The 17,425-nt window shown below is 42.5% G+C and overlaps 1 long non-coding RNA gene across 4 annotated transcripts; it reads right to left on the bottom strand.

The window, feature by feature from the left end:
- Window positions 1–1,503: 1,503 nt before the first annotated feature.
- LOC143434513 (uncharacterized) lies at window positions 1,504–13,139 on the bottom strand. 4 transcript variants are annotated; one of them, XR_013104022.1, is made up of 3 exons: window positions 13,005–13,139; window positions 2,240–2,361; window positions 1,504–2,071 (listed from the first exon to the last, which is right to left on the bottom strand). It is a non-coding gene; the product is annotated as an uncharacterized LOC143434513 (long non-coding RNA). The 4 variants fall into 4 exon arrangements; XR_013104023.1 differs by lacking the exon at window positions 13,005–13,139 and adding an exon at window positions 7,096–7,288; XR_013104021.1 differs by lacking the exon at window positions 13,005–13,139 and adding an exon at window positions 4,509–5,181.
- Between the last annotated feature and the right edge of the window lie 4,286 nt (window positions 13,140–17,425).

Below are 17,425 nucleotides of genomic sequence, written 5' to 3'. Positions count from 1 at the left end.
ATTTCTCCTACGGAGTTTTTTTCCTTGCCTTAAAAAGAGAGTGGAAGAGACCGCAGAGGAAATGCCGGTGATGCTAAGTCGTAAGTGCGCATGTGCGGTAACAACAGAGCAGTGGCATTAATGGGCATAGGCGCTGATGGCTTGCAAGAGACGTGACAAAGCAGGCCTGCTGGAAACGACCATAAAAAGAGCCGAAACAGGAACATGAGGACAAGAGGTAAACACTTCATGGTGTGCAAACATGGCAGTGAAGATTTCCACATCTCAGGGGGAAAAAGAATGAATTCGTGGTTTGAGATGTATCTGGGAACTCAGACCATCTCATCCAGAAAATATTGCCAACTTTAATGATTGGATTAACATCAGTGAACCTTTCCAGGAGATGTCCTTTCACACAGATGTGACTATCTGGGAAAATGGACACTGGACCTTTGAGGAAAGAGTTAAGGCAGCTGTCTTCACAGGCCAGTTCACAGCTACACATAGGCAGACTCAGGATCATCACCAAGATCCCATGAACCCTGCCAAGAGGAAATAAAGCTTTGTAAGCCACTGCCTGGCTTCCTGGAAAAGGGATTCAACAAAATCGCCTTCTTGAAATAACCCACTTGAAATAAGTGGATTGGTTTTCCACCTTCTCTGTAAAAGGAAATAAATATAATCTGAGAGCCACGAGGGAAAGAGTTTTCTCCTGGAGGTTAAAGTTGAGCATTCTGGTGTAGAGGGATCAGGAAAAAAAAATAGATTCATTCTTAATTCTCTAGAATTTTAATCTCAATAGGTTATCTCCTGCCTACTCAGAAAGGGGAGACAAGAGCTTGGTGTTTGAGTGGGTGTTTGGAGGCAGGGAGCGAGTGTGGCACTGGGTGTCACTGTCCCACCATTGCAAATGATCACTGAGGAGTCCACCCTCTTCAAGAAGCAGAGTGTGATGATGAATTTCTCTAGATTGTATATGTGTCGGGGGGATACTTATAACGGGAGAGACATCTATGCTTGCTGTGAAATCATCAGGTTCCATGACTACTACTTAGCAATCAGAGTCAACAGGTAGATTCCTGCCCTTAAGAAGCTTATGGTCCAGTTGGGGACTCAAACTCTGATCTGAACAATTACTATATAGGGCAGTCAGTGTAGACTCACAGCCTGGTAGGAAATTCTGAAGCAAGGACAGACACCTAGCTAAGCTTCTGAAGGCCAAGCAAGTCATCATGGGAGAAAAGACATTTATACTAACATCAGAACAACAGGAGTGAGTTTACAAAGAAGACAGAGCACTGGGGTAGAGATATCACCTACAAAGTCCCAGAAATGAAAGTACCTGACATAAGCCTGGTGCAGGTGATAGGCAATAAACAAGATAGATTCTTCAGGCCAAAAAAGAAATTTCAATGAAAGGTAAAATGTGTTTTATGATTTACTTATTAGGTATACAATCTTTGTCACAACGAATCAATTCTGACACCAAGTGGACACAAAAGTTATGGACAAAATGTAAACAAATGTGTTCCAATAAAACTTTATTGACAAAAACAAGTGGCAGGCTGGATACATCTCATAGCCTCTTTGACTGGACCATGAATCCAGAAGAAAGTTGTGTGTCATGTTTCTCTGCTGCCTCTTATGCCGTGATTAGTTCCTGTATGCATTCCCTAACTCTTTGGACGCCCAGTGTTTTTGTTAGAACTCATGGATTTGATGTCCATTTCTAGACAAACAAGCAGGCTTCAACTCTTGAGTGTGAGCAGAATAAAGCCCCTTCATGAGGCAAGAGAAGGACTCTGGGTCAGCTGTGCACAACCCAAGGGAAGACATCCATCGAAGAACTCATCTTCCTTCCCTACCTCTTATGCTTTAGAAAATTCAATTACAGCAGAGCCTGGGACTCTTCTACTTTCAACCATTTAGCCTATACAACAATACAACAGTTAAATTAAACATGCATGTGCCCCCTCTCTCATACACACACTCAATCACTCACTCAATCAATCAATCAATCATCATCATCATCCCATCTTGTTTCTTCTTCACCATCTTCGAGGACTTAGGAACTTGGGTGTGTCTGCAGATACTAGCCAAAAGAATGAGAAAAGTTGGTCAGAAATCACCACTCAGCTGCAGTTTCTCATGTCTTTGCTCCTATGGTAATATTTCACCCTGATGTCTTTCTGTTCAGTTTGGCTTAACCCTAAGGACAGTTCACTATGCTGACGTGAGCAAACCCCATGCATGATTTTACCTTGCTCTCATGCCGAAGTGATCCTAGGTGTTGCTTTACAGTTGAATCTCTGCTTTTCCAGCAGCATCTTGATAATGTGCAGTCCCGGGGAAGAGACTGAGAAAATGACTGCAGAGATCCCACTGAGGAAAACGAAACTGGACTTGGCATGGCGCTCATTGGTCTATTCGTATCTCTGCATGCCCCTAACACATCTTACCTAACTACATACCATTCCCATTTAACATGTGAGCAGAGGCAGGATGAGAAAGTTGAGTTACAGAAGACCTCAGGATGGCTTGGGGGATTTCCACTCAGCCTATGCCACAGAACCAAAAATGGTAACCAAGTCCACTGTGGCTTGAAATACACTGTATACGCTCTATCCTGAATTAAAACCAGTTCCTCGGAGAATAAGAAGCGACTCTCTGTGTGACCATGGTGTCTTAAGGGTTAGGAGACTCACATACAAGCGATGAAAATGAGGCCTCTCTGCCTTAAGCAAATTGTAATTCTCTTTGAAGAAATAAAACATACACATAGAAAATACTAAGTCAGGCTGGAGTGGCCGCTCAGCAGTTAAGAGCACTGCTCTTTCAGAGAACCCAGGTTCAATTCTCCACATCCGCATGGCAGCCCACAACTACCCGTTATCTAAATCCTAATGAATCTGACACCCTCTTCTGGCCCCACAGACAACAGACATGCAAGTAGCACACAGACATACATGCACACAAAATGCCTATATAAGAATAAGTAAATAAAAATTTTAACAAAGAAAATACTGCTTGCATGCCTCTCTCTCTCTCTCTCTCTCTCTCTCTCTCTCTCTCTCTCTGTGTGTGTGTGTGTGTGTGTGTGTGTGTGTGTGTGTGTGTGTCCAACCAGGTGCTGTGTTCGTGTGTTCAGGAACACGTGAGTCAAAGTTCTGCCCAGGGCTGGCGATCTAAGGAAGCTTTAATAAGAAGTGCCGTAAAGGAGAAGCACATGTGGATTAGCAGGGACTAGAGGGAAGACTTCTGGAATAAAGAAGTAAAGCGATCATACTGGATAAAGCTACGTGATGGGACACGGGCTCCCTCTCAACTCTCATACACTTGATACTGTCGTAATAAAAAGAAAATAGAGGAATTGCTGTTTTCGTTTTGCAACTCTACAGCATCCTCAACTTTTCCCATAGGTAGACGAGTTCTTTCATAAAAATTAAAATTTAAAAGAAATCCTGAATCAACCAGCCCATTCCAGCTGCATGACAGACGTCACTTATCAACCACAGCCTGATTACCTGATTAGCCAGAGAAACTTCTAAAATGTTGTCAAAGCTGCTTGGCAGAAAGAAGGCCCTCCAGGGTTGATGGATCTGACATAGAGTGTGCCTAGCTTAAACTTTGAACTACCATTTCTCTTGTTGTAGGCTCACCTCTGCCACGGGTACTGTTTGCCATTACTGCAGATCGGCCTGGCTATTCTACCAGCATGAAGTCATGGGTGCAGACGTGCCCTCCACCACCTTGAGTCCTGGCTTTCATTCCTGCCAGAGCCCCTGCTGAGCCTGAACCACCAGCCCTCCTTCAGTGGCTGGCAGGAATGTTTTCCTAAGATGTGCCTCCCTGTGGTTCTCGGAAAGCGATGAGTGTTAACAGATCCCAGTCGGGGCAGAAGGAAGCTGGTCCAGTTATTTTTGGGTTGACTTCTGATTGGTGAAGGGATCTTCTACATTTGGACAGAAAGGATGTGCCAGACATGGCTGGCTAGGATGTGTAGACTTTCAGCTGCATCAGCGTAAAATTAGGGAGTGAGCACAGCCTGGTACAGCTCAGAATGTCCCGGTTTCTTTGGTGAGAAATTCCTGGCACTGTTTATAAGGCCTCGCTCGAACCTCAACTCTGCCTTTTGCTCACCTTCTGGGCTTTGCTTCTAGAGACTCAGTCTCTAACACTAACCCAACAGAAGGCTCCTTTTCCCGTGAGAGGCTGGGAAACAATGGAGAAAGTGGCCTGTGGCGTTATTGTTCCTTTCTATGGCCAGATACCATGCTAAAGTGTCTGCTCATCTCACCCTAGTCAGAAAACCTTTAGACATGAGGTAAGGACGATCATATCTATGTTCACTTGTTAGCCCCTCATCATACCCATTACAACAGCTCACAGCCTGGGTTGGCACAAAGGCCAACCAAGGAAGCATTCACCAGATGGAAACAGGGTCCAGAGATACGTGAATCCCTACTTTAGTTACGGCTGAAGTGCTGATCCCACTTCCAATTGAGAATTTGCTGAACAAACAGACATACCTTCTTGTCTGGTGGGAGCTGCCTCTGTGCTCCTGGCATCTCCATTGTATTTATTCCCATGGTATCTTCACATAGAACAGTGGTTCCCAGCCCATGGGTGGCGATCCCTTAACTGGTCAGAGGTGCTAACTGTATGCAGCTGTGAATGCGCAGCTACATCAACTTCCCTCCATTCAAGGCTCAGAATAGTGAGTGGAGAGACCTTAAGGGCTGAGGAGGGGAGCTGGGAAGTGCAGACTTCTGGACATGGTGTAGCTGTTGCATAACAACTCCTGTGGTTACCTGTACAGCCAGCATAAGATCAAAACAATCAAAATTCCAGCGAGAGTGGGGGCGGGCCCTGAGGCCACCCCTTGATGGAGGAGATATTGGCAGTTGATGGTGCAGAAAGAAAATGGTGCCTCTCCTCAGTTGCCCGTGCCCCAGTGGGTGGCACCATGGCACCAATGTACACATAGGCAGCACTAATCGGAAGTTATTAATAAACAATTTGAAAATGTATGAAGAGGATATGGAGTTGAGAGGGTAACAGGGTGGGAGACATCAGGGAAGCAACGGTGGAAGGGTCTGATCGGACACACTGTGTAAGCATGTGAGACTTTCAAAGAAGAAGTGGAAATATTCAAACAAAAAATGCAGGGTAGGGCAACTCGAGTCTGTCATCCCAGCACTAGGAGGCAGAAAGAGTTGATACCGAGAGCTCACTAGCTAACCCACCTAGCCAAATGTCGGAATTCTGGGTTCACTGAGAGAGTCTGTCTCAAACACTAAGGTGATGAGTAACCAAGGAAGATCCCCTATGTCAACCTCTGAGATACACACACACATAGAAGAACATGAACACACACTTGCACACATGCGCACACACACATGCAAGACACATGCAACATACATGCAGCACACACATGCAGTACATACACATACAGCACACATACATGCAGCATACACAAGCATACACATGGAGCACACATAGCACATACACACATGTGCACACACATGCAGCACACGCACGCAGCACACACACAAATACTCATGCACACAAGTGCACACACATATGTTTACTTTAAATTCTAAGTAGAACTTCCCATACAATTAATATAGGTTAATTTGTCACTCATACGTCACTCTGAATTTTCCACTCAGGCCACAGGCTCATCTTGAAGATGCATGGTCCATCAAGGCCCAGAAATGAGCACAGACCACAGCTCTAAGGAGTATGAGTCTTATGACCTGTGGTGGCAGGACAGCCTTTGGCACACCCGTCTCAAGAACTGACAGTATATGCCAATAAAAGATCAGCAAAAAGCACAGAAAACTGAACAACATGATTAACCAACATGACCTAAATAGAACGAATACTCCACCCAACATCTGGGCATCATGCATTCTTTCCAAAAGCATAGAAAACAAAAATAAACTATATACCAGGTAATAAAATAAATCTCAACAAACTTTAGATTGAGATCATAATTATCATCTTATTTGACTAGAAGTCAATACCAGGAAAGTAAATAGACAATCATCGAATGTTTGGAAGTTAAATAACACTTTTAAATATACAGATCAGCAAAGGAATCAAAGTAGAAATAAAGAGCATCCAAAGCTGCGCCTAGAGGAATATTTATGGAGCTAAGCACACATGGAGATGTTGAGCAAATACATTTATGTTCAAAGAAAATATTTGAAGACTAACAATGTATTTCATCACTAGAAGCCTTGTGGGAGACCAGCGACTGACATCCAAAGGGGAGGCAGGGAGTTACTGTGATAAAGGGGAGCACAAAGTTGATGAAGCATAAATATGCATGCAGTGAGGAAAAAAAAAAAGGCAGTAAATCCAAGTGTTTGTCCCTTCAAAAGATTAATAAGATTAATGAATTCCAGAAAACTGGATTTAAGGACAGAGGTCACTACATGTACTGCAGACACTAAGAAGATATTAGGATAGGCTGAGGAGATTTGAGATTTTACACACACTACAAAACTGACTCAAGAAGAAACAGAAAGTCTGACTGTTCTTTCTTCTATTAAACAAAATTTCCTCAGCTGAGCACGTAGGGGTGTGCCCATAATCAGGAGGTTGAGGCAGGAGGAGCACAAGCTTAAGGCCAACCTGTGTTGTATAAGAGTTTTTCAAGACAAGACAGGCTATGAAAGAGAGAAAGAAAAGAAGGGAGGGAGGGAGGGAGGGAGGGAGGGAGGAGGGAGGGAGGGAGGAAAGAAGGAAGGAAGGAAGGAAGGAAGGAAGGAAGGAAGGAAGGGAGGGAGGGAGGAAGGACAGAGGGAGAGAAGGAGGGAGGAAAGAAGGAATGACAGAGGGAGGGAAGGCGGGAGGGAGGGAGGAAGGGAAGGAGGGAGAGAAGGAGGGAGGGAGGAAAATTAATTTATAATTTATTTTAAAACATCCCAGAAAGAGAACCACATACCCAAGTGGCTTTCTTGTCAAATCTTACAGAATCTTTCTAGAAGACGATCACAACACTAATATCAGAGCCAGTTACAGAGAGAAGTAAAATTACATAATCAAAAGGGCAGAGTAAAATACTAACAGCAAATTTAATAATACCACAAAAAGAAAAGCACATACCAACCAAATGGGGATCATCCCAGGAATGTAAAGTAGGCTTACATTGTAAATGCAGTGTCTCTCCACACTAAAACAATAACGCAGAAAAATATATTCATATCAATGAACACAAAACATTAACAAAATTCAATGCCTTGTGATTAAAGCAAACAGTAAGAATAGCAGAGAAAGCCCTTAATTTGATTTAAAAAAAAAAAAAAAAAAAAAAAAAAGGTATCTTCAAAGTCTATCTTGTAGTCAGGAAGAAAATGAGGCAACTGTTCAAATATTCCTTTTATTCCATATCATAGTAAACATCGTAGTACAGTAATATAAGAAAAATTAATAGTTGAAAATAACAACCTTGAAGAGAATTTCAAAACATGAAAGAAATACGTTGGAAAAGTCAAAAATAAATCTTTAAAAGAAAAACAGTAGAACAGCAATATTCGTGGCATGAGTGGCTCAACACATGGAGGGCAAACAAAACTACAGACCCTAAACCTGATTAAAGCCACTTAGTGAGGCTCAAGAGATGCTCAGTCATTAAGAAAGCTCAGCTGGTTGCTCTCCCAGAGAGCCCAGGTTCGATTCCAGCATCCATATGGCAACTCCCAACCAGGAACTCTGATGTCTTCCTCTGGTCTCCACAGGCATCAGACATACATATACACACATGCAATCAAAACACTCATACACATAAAATAAAGATAAGCAAGTCTTTAAAAATAAAGTAACTTAACAAGATCATTTACATAAAAATAATTGCACATTTACTGAAAACAGTTAAAAATTATTCTTTTTGAGTGCTGAAAGCAATAGTACTAAAAGTCGTAAAATGTCTAGAAATAAATGTAATAAAAATAAGAAAAATCTACCAAAATCTACAATGCATTGTGAGAAAACTCTTGAAAGACCTAAATAAATCAAGGATAGACCACCTTCATAAATTTGAAGTTTCAGTATAATGGGGGTGTAGATTCTATATTTCCATATAAATTCAATAGGGTCTCAATAAAGACAAGCTGTTTGCATATGTGTGAAAATAGGAAGAAGCCTCTGAGGGCAATCACAGTTTAAATCTAATGGGTGTACACTATCAGATGACTATACAGAGCCACCACAATAAAGACAGTGAAGATAACACAAAGACACATGGGCCAACAGCACAAAACAGAGAACCTCAAAACAACCTACACGGGTAGTCTGAAGAGTCAATGTAAAAGCACACTAGTGTTCTGTAGGGAGTATTTCAATAGGTGGTACCATGCCAAATGGATCTTTCTCTAGAAAGTAAAGAAGCAAATTTACACAGCTTCTAGAAGTACAAATGGGACGGGATCATAAATTTACTGAGGGCAAAAATGTCTAAAGAGTAAACAAAAGGCGCTCACTATCAAAAATTAAAGTTTCAAAACCTGGGCTTTCTTCATACTAAGAACTTCTGTTTATCATAGTAACACATGAGGAGAATTAATAGGCCTGGAGCAGAGTTCAGTGGTGGAATGCCTACCTAGCAAGTATGAGACGCTGGGTTTGTTCTCTGACAGAGAGGGAGGGGGAAAGAGAAAGAATGAAATAATTAACAGCTGTAGAGAGAAAAGAGACTGTGAGTCAAAAGCCTGCCAGAGGACCGGTATCCAGGATGCATCAAGCTCTCCTACAAACCAGCACGAGGAACAATGAACCTATGATTCACTGTGGATGCCTTGAGCAGTCGCTCATAAAAAGATATCTGGTCAGCATGCAGTTGTTCAACATCATTAGTTGTCAGTGACATCTGGATTAAAACCTCACTGAAATGTTAATTGAAGACCACTGTTATACACTGACTGTTTTCCCCAAAGTTACACATTGAAGCCCTAACTTCCTCTGCACTGGTGTTTGAACATAGACCAATGAGTATTTGAAGATGAATCCTGTAATTTCAAAGAGGTGGGGATCTAACCCAAGAGAATGAATATCCTTTAATAGGAAAAGATGCCATGGGGCACTATGTCTAACTGAGGGAAAAGCAAGAGGTGTCACAGCAAGAAGGCATCTGTCCTTAACCAGAAATAGAGTCTTCTTCAGAAACCAAGTCTGCCAGCATCTTGATCTTGGACCACTTTGATCCAGGACTCCAAGAATATAGATCATGTCCCTCTGTCTACAGTGAGAGCTATCTGACAGCTACCAAAAGAGGTGGTAAAGCTACAGAGCCAAGAAGTCTACCAGAGCCAAGCATACACCTATCCTATGACGCAACAGTATATGCTTATTAAAAGGATGGCCGTGTGAACTCACAACATTCTGAATTTCTACGAGTAGCAAAATGGTTAAATAGATTGTGAACACCAACAACATGTCTAATATTCAAGGAAATACCATCAAGTTGAAAAACCCAACCCTGAATGAGAATAGAGTACACAGCTCCATTTATATGGTGCTTACGAATACACAGGTCTAAGCTGTGGAGACAAAGTTCAAAGCAATGGTTGCCTTCAGTGGAGACTCTCACTTAGAAGACACATTTAGAACACTTATTGGAAGGCAAAAAATACTCTAAATTCTAATAGTTCTACGGGTGTCTGTACACATCAAAGTTTAACAGTGTGAACTTTATGTTAGTTACTACTACTAGGAATCAATATGGCTGCAGTTTTCTTTCCCCATGAACTCTGCAATCAATTTTGGCTTGGATCACAGTGCACAGTCAAGTGGACACTTGGAGCCATGCTGTTTATCAAGACTATACTGGTTTTGCCTCACTCAAAGGTTTAATATATCAAATGGAATTTTTCTGCCCTGAAATTTATAGTTTGTTTATGAACACTGACTTCATTCGCTTCCAGATCTCTGCTTGCTGGAAGCCGTTCTGACTTCCGCTTCATTTCACCAGAGACCAGTCACGTGAGCCGATGATCACACCTCGTAGCAAACGTCCTGGCACAGTTAATTGTGCTCTCACATGGCTGCTGGATTCTGCTACCGTGGCTTAGGCCTGTAGAAATTTCAATATTTGTTCTTATTGTTTGCCCAACAGCAAAGTTGCCAGGTAGTAACCATGGCTGTGCAAAGAGACAACAGAAATGTGGAAGAGGCGGTGCTGGGAGTGTGGAGACACAGATTCATAGAGTAAAGGACAGAATTGTATTTCTTCTTAAGAAGACATTGAAAGGTAGCCTCTGCTTCTCTTAGGAATGTCAGGAATATAAGAGAAACACGGCTCCATCAGTTTTGTTAAAAAGAACCAGATTTTCTACATAAATATAGATTCTATATACAACATGACATTTGAAGACAGACAGTTTGACCAAGGAGGTGGTAGGAGAAAACAGTGAGAGCCACTTGACTGTGGCTGTCATCTTCTCACGTAAAAATAGCTGAAGGGAAATAAACAGGGCAGCGGGGAGGTGGTTCACAGAGACAAGAGGGACCTCAGAGGTCAAAGGTGGACACAAAGGGAACCTCAGAGGTCAAAGGTGGTACAACATCACAGAATGGAATAGATGCAGATTACCTTTCTGTCCCCTTCTTTGCCTCTGTCTGTTGAGGACACCAGTCTCTCTGCTGTCAATAAGTCATCTGTATGCAGGGAGTATACATTGAGAAGACTGTGATTTCACCTTCCCAAGCCCTCAGCCAGCATCTCTTGTCACCTGTGGGCATGGCCACTGACTCTTTTGGTTGGTGTCATGTAATCATCCTGCAGAGATTAATGCCCATGGTTCGGACAGAGCAGCTGCTGTCCACAACACGTGAGGGCACAGTAAAAGGCTGTGCCGTGTGGTCCACCACCACCCACACTGTTTCCTCTCTTCCTTGGACTCTGTTGCCGGAATGGACTGCAGCTTGGAGACAGCCCTTCCTCCCTGCAACAGGCTGTCGGCACTCTCAGCCAGTCCTGAGCCCCGATCTTCACAGTGTAAACATAGAAAGGCATGGAATAGTTGAGAAGATTGACAGGAGGCAAGATGGAGGAAAACACTGTAAATTCTAAAAACAGGTAGCTAACAGACACCTCAGCTTATGTATGTTTGATTCACTTTAACCTCCATAAATAGCACTGATAGACTACACACACACTACAAGTATGTACACATGCACACACACACACACCGTACACATAATACACACATACACACACCATACAGCACCACACATACACCACACACACATACACCATACATACTACACACATCACACACAGACATGCGCACACACATACACCATACATACTACACACATCACACACAGACATGCGCACACACACACACACACACACCTGCCTCTCCCATAGGCAGTTTACTCACTACCTGGCCTGGTTAAAACAATTTAGACAATGAATACACCTGAGGTATAACTAAAGGAAGATGTCTGGGTGAAGGAGCATAGCATCTGACAGCCAGAAATGAGAAGTGTTCACATCACTTCACTCTCTAGGTAATTTTGAACGTTTTGCTTTAACCCGATGTAGATTCATTTGCTCATGTATTAAAAAAGGAAGTTGGACTTTTATCAAAGGATGGTAAACCAAAATACATGGGCCATGTCTGGAGCCACCACCTTTTTTTTTAGACATAGATTGCAAGATTCAGGAAGTGGAGAATACCCACATACACATATCCATGTAGAGGATAGAAGTCGACTTGAATATTATTCCCCGACTGCCATCTATTTGTTTTGGGGGGCAGAACACCCAGTAGCCAAGGCTGACTGGCTGGCTGGCAAGTTGCAGGATCCTTCTGTTCTACATTCCTAGTGCTGGGACTATAAGATCTTCTGGCTTTCGTATTTGAATTCTTATTTGAACTCAAGTCTTCATAGCTCACAAAGTGGGCATCAACAATTGAGGTATCTCTCCGGCCCACAAATGGGTTTTCACAGAAACAATTTGCCCACCCTTCTGGGTATATCCTAAGGCAATTTTGTGATATCACAAAAAGTTGCATGGTCACAACAGAGACTGCATGACCTGCACACTCCGGAATAGTTACTCACTAGAAAATTTGCCAAGCTCTGATCTAAATAAACCCCCAAATATAAAGCCACCTTTCCCTTGAACATATGTCATGGAAAAGTAGTTTTTGATCTGAATTATCCAAATAATTACCACATCCCTGACTTTCTATGCCTGTACTTTCTGTTTAATCCAAGCCACATGGACGTATGTCAGCATGGGCAGAGACTCACAGGAAACAAGTCAGTCAACTGTGCATTCAGTCAAAATGTGCAGCCAACCGTATTACTCATAGCGTCCCCCGGGCAATTGCAGCAGTCACAGGAAATATCCAAACACAGCCTCACAGCTTCCTGCCCACTTCTCTGTGGTCACAGAAACAGACAAGAAAGGCTTAGGATAAGACGGTATCTCTCATCGGCTCAAAGGTTATGGAATCACGGCCATCAGTGGATTCCATGTGACGGCCCTATCTGGGGAGACAAGAAAATCTATCTGGGAATTGGAGTTTTCTGTTTTACCTCTTGAAATAACCAAATTGTTGGTAAAGTGCCAAAAACCTTTACACTGTGTGTAAACCATAAGGAAAGACAAAGACTGGACTAATAAAACACTATGTTCACGTGCTTTCGGTTTTCCTGTGTTATTGTATAAGAATGTGCAAAAACACTATACGTTCTATTGATACACTGTGTTCCTGAAAACTGCTCTGGGAAACATCATGCTAATGAACTTGGAAAAACCAGAAAGGGGTGAGCAGAAGAATTCTTACACACACACACACACACACACACACACACACACACACACACCTCATCCTCACAAAAAGAAATCCAAAAGCAATAACCAACCCCAAGATGCCAGGAAGCAGGGTCATAAATTTAACACAAGCAGCTCCCTCTTCAAACTCCCAACCCGTTTATCAAATTTTAAAAACTAAACGACAAGTTAAGATTATTAGTCAAAATATATAAATAAATCACCTTACATCTGCTACGTCCAAGGCCTGTGAATGATTTCACAGTGGTTAGCTGGAGTAAGTGAATGCACAGGCAGCCTGGCTCGGGAGCCAGCAGCTCAGGTAAGGATGGCAGGCTGCCAGGCCTCCGACAGCACAATTAGCTGATAGGGCTGAGCTCCGGGCCTGCACACGGGGGCCTGTAAAGTGCGTTCACGCTTTCTTCTACAGGCTGAGCAGACATAGCTCTTGGTCTTTCATCCCCGCCACACAATCTTATTGTTTACAGAAAGAACTTTTTTTAGACATCTCCAAAAAGCAAGGATTAAGTCAACTCATTATAAATTCCTCCCTCTAAAAACCAACTCACGGAAGAAGAAGAAAAAAAAAACTTTCTGAAAATGCAGTTTGTCAAATGCTTTGGGTTTAATGAGATGCCAAGGTCTGCGAGTCATAACCTATCCGCTGGAGCAGGAAGCCTCACAGAGAGGGAAGAACGCTGGAGTTCTGTGTTCAAGATGAGTTGCTAGAAAAATTCACCATCCTAAAAAAAAAAAAAAAAATCAGTGCTGTATTTGCCCACTGAGATTTATACAACATCCTGTGTTAACAGCCCTGGGCTACTATGTGCCACATGTAAACAGGAAAACAAGAAGAGAAGTGCTTTGAGCATTTTCGCCTCCATGAACCAGAGCTGAGTCTCTCAAAGGGTTGGGTGCTCCAGGCCATATTGTCACTGTTGTGCACAGGGTCGGTGACACTGAAATAAGTCAGATTATCTTCCACCTCAAACCCATGTGCCCAGTTGTGTGAATTATTATGTTAGGAAACCAGTCACTTCTAGACCAACCTTCACGTCCCTTTCCTTCACTTGCCCCCTCCAGGAGAGCCTGAAGGTATTTGGTAATAGCACTCCAGTCTGACTTACCCCCTCAGAATAAGCCACCCCTGCCTTGTCACCTACTTTATTAAACAGCAAAATTGTTTATAAGTGTAGGTACGCAAACCTAAGTTTTCAGGATTGTTTCTACACTGCCTGTAAACACGGAGAGTGGAGCTGCATAAGCAAAGGAAACAGGCCCTGAGACACATCTAAAAGGCATTTGGATGGTCACATGACAAGCTTCTGTCCAAGGGATTCCCTTCGTTCCCCAGCTCACCCTGTGAGCGGAGACCTGAGAATGAGAATATTCTTTATTTTAAGCAACATTTTCAGTTTATTCTCAAAAGAAAAGATGAGTTAATTCCCTAATTCAAGATATACAAAGTAGGGCTGGAGAGATGACTCAGTAATTAAAAGCATCAGTTACTCTCCCAGAGGACCAGGATTGGATTCCCAGTGCACACATAATGGCCCCCAACTGTCTGTAACTCTAGTCCGAGCAGATCTAACAGCCTTTGAGGGCACCAGGCGTGTATGTAGTACACAGACATATACAGACAAAACAGGCATATACATTAAATAAATAAATAAATAAATAAAATTTAAAATATAACTTTCAAAAAACAGGCATACAGACTGATGTTACTTAAGATTGTAGAGGGAAAAAACAGATTTTTCTAATAGTGTGCATGTCCTATTGCAGTTACATTTCTATGCGTGTGACAGAAACCTATCAAATAAACAAGATTTATTTCTCAAGCACAGTGAGAAGTCTTTAGGTGTCTGACCAGGTTGATGAGGTTCTACAGCCTGATTCAAGTACCTGCCTTTCCCCCTTGTCCTGTCTTGATAGGCTTCTCACTGCATGCTCAGAGGGCAGCAGCCTGCCTCCAGTGCTGCTCAGTCGGAAAGAAAAATGGAAAGAAGTTGACAGCAGCCTATATCAGAAAAGCATTTTATTTCTCTTATTTTATTTGTTTTTACTGTTTTGAAACAGGGTTTCCCACTGGCTAAGCCCCTGAGGCTGGCCTTGAACCCCTACTACTCTTGCTATACCTCCTCAGTGCTGGAATTCTCTGAGCTGCCTTGACTGACTTAGGAAAGAAAAATCTTTCTGCAAAATTCTGCTCTCTCCCTGAGGAAGCTGAGACATGTAGTCAGGTGAGGCGCACTACCATCCCAGACAGGACTAGCATTCTCTCGGGGACAAGAGAATGGCTGTTGGGAAAGTTCCCAGCAGAAGCCACCAGAGCATAGTTCACCAGTGAAGTCACACAGAGACTACAATGAAGCGCTGAGCTGTCTTCTTTCACAGCCAGGTACTAAACACCCTGGGAGTCAGTTCCCGAGCCCACTATCATGCTCCATGGAAAGTGAACAATTACAGGATTAAGATGTCACTGACACTGATGCTGGAATCAAGTGGCTTTCATTTTCTCTTACCAGATTGACCATAAAATATGAACCACACAGTGATTCTTTCTGAATTCTTTAAACATGCTTTACCACAGAAATCTCTGGGTCCAATCCCCAAACAGCATTAAAAACAATTTGGAAAAGAGAGAGAAGGAGGAAGGAAGAAGAGAAGGGGGAGGAGGAGGAGGAAAAGGAGGAGGAAGAGGAGAAGGAGAAAGAAGAGGAAAAAAAGAAGGAGAAGGCCGGGCGGTGGTGGCACACGCCTTTAATCCCAGACCTTTAATCCCAGCACTTGGGAGGCCGAGGCAGGAAGATTTCTGAGTTCGAGGCCAGCCTGGTCTACAGAGTGAGTTCCAGGACAGCCAGGACTACACAGAGAAGCACTGTCTCGAAAAACCAAAAAAAAAAAAAAAAGAAGAAGAAGAAGAAGAAGAAGAAGAAGAAGAAGAAGAAGAAGAAGAAGAAGAAGAAGAAGAAGAAGAAGAAGAAGAAGAAGAAGAAGGAGAAGAAGGAAAGATTCTTCATCACTCTCAGTTTGCATAATCATAACAGCACTGAAGCAAATGGAAGGTAGAGAACATTTCACTACAAAATAGAAGAATAAGGAGGTGACTATTCACAACAAGAAATCCCATTCCTTTATAATGGTTTTGAACTGCCAAAATTTCCCAAAGATTTATACAAACTGCATGTTTATGCCTTTTTGCTGAACAAATCAAAGAGTCAAAAAAGGTTACCAGATGCTTGCACTTTACAAAGACTTGTCTCCGTGGCTGCAAATGTTAGTGAATCTGGAGAGTGGACACACGGGGCTCCTTGAGTCTCTTGCTCCTGTTTGAGACTTCAAATTGTATATAATAATTTTTAAAAATTTTGCTACAATGACATTGGTCAAGGACAAGGAAGTAGGCTTCAGGCAGGAATCTGACATTTGGCTAAAACAAAGAAGTAATCCCAGGCAGGAATCTAAATATTAGGCTAGAACAAGGAAGTAGGCTTCAGACAAGAAAATGACTTTGTGCTAGGACAGGGAAGTTGGCTCAGATACTTTGGTCATCCTGATAAGCTCTTAGAAACAGTGATCACGGGAGTGTTCACATAGTTGGGTTTAATGCCTTGCTTGTTCTTTGACTATGTGTTTATTGTCTTGCTTGTTCCTTGACTATTTGCATCTATTGTATTGCTAGACCCTCAACCTATAACTGACCTTAATACATGCCTGTAATCAAAATGGTATAAAACCATAAAGGAGGAGGGAGAATGGGATAGGGGGTTCTAGGGAGGGGAAATGGGGGAAGGGGGTGACATCTGTATTGTAAATAAATAAAATATCCAATAAAAAAAAACAAAAAAATTTAAAAAAGATTTGCCACAATACAATTATTAAATGTTTCTATTTTCTTAAAAAAAAAAAAAAAAAAACATAAAAAAGAGATTGAAAGCCTGTTTTGTGTGTTGCTGCTGTTGTTGTTTATGTAAAGGGAAAGCACTTTATAGAGCAGAAGCCAGACTGAGTAGGGAAATTCAGAATGGAGATGCATTAATTCATAAAAACCCAGTTTCAAAATGACCAGCTACTGCTGTGGAAAGTGAAGGTCCTTCCCAGTCTGAAAGCACTGGAAAAGGTTGTCTGGTTTGAGATGCTGTCTGGCTTGAGAAAGGTTCTCCCTAGGAATGGAATCTCCAGACAAAGCCTCTCTGTCCCTTTCATCCATAGCACAGGGTGCTCTAAGCATGTGACAAATGTACCCTGCTCTCCAGCATTTCTTGGTGACATTAACAAATGGCAAGGTTTCTTCCTCCTGTTTTCCTGGACCAAGCTCTCTTGAAGGCTGTGTCTTGTACTCAGCAGCTGAGTTGTACAAATCCCCCACAGTTGCATCCAGCGCGTTTATTCTAGGTCTTTATTGGATCCGGCCCCAACGATTAGTGCATTTGTCTGCATCTCAGTCACTTCCTCTTTCAACACCCTTCCCATCACGGCTCCTCAGAGGGTCATTGTGAAGACTCCTGACAGGAGCCATGTTCATGCTGTTCCACCTAAGTCAGAGCCTTGTTTTAAAAGATTCTTCTAATATCCTCTCTATCCTCCCCAAACCTCAAAGTGACTGTTTCCTCAGGTCTCATTATTACTTTGGAGGCTCACTGGGCA

Source organism: Arvicanthis niloticus, chromosome 15 (assembly GCF_011762505.2).
Source record: "Arvicanthis niloticus isolate mArvNil1 chromosome 15, mArvNil1.pat.X, whole genome shotgun sequence".
NCBI classification, from domain to species: domain Eukaryota; kingdom Metazoa; phylum Chordata; class Mammalia; order Rodentia; family Muridae; genus Arvicanthis; species Arvicanthis niloticus.
This window is presented reverse-complemented; position numbering and strand designations above follow the sequence as displayed.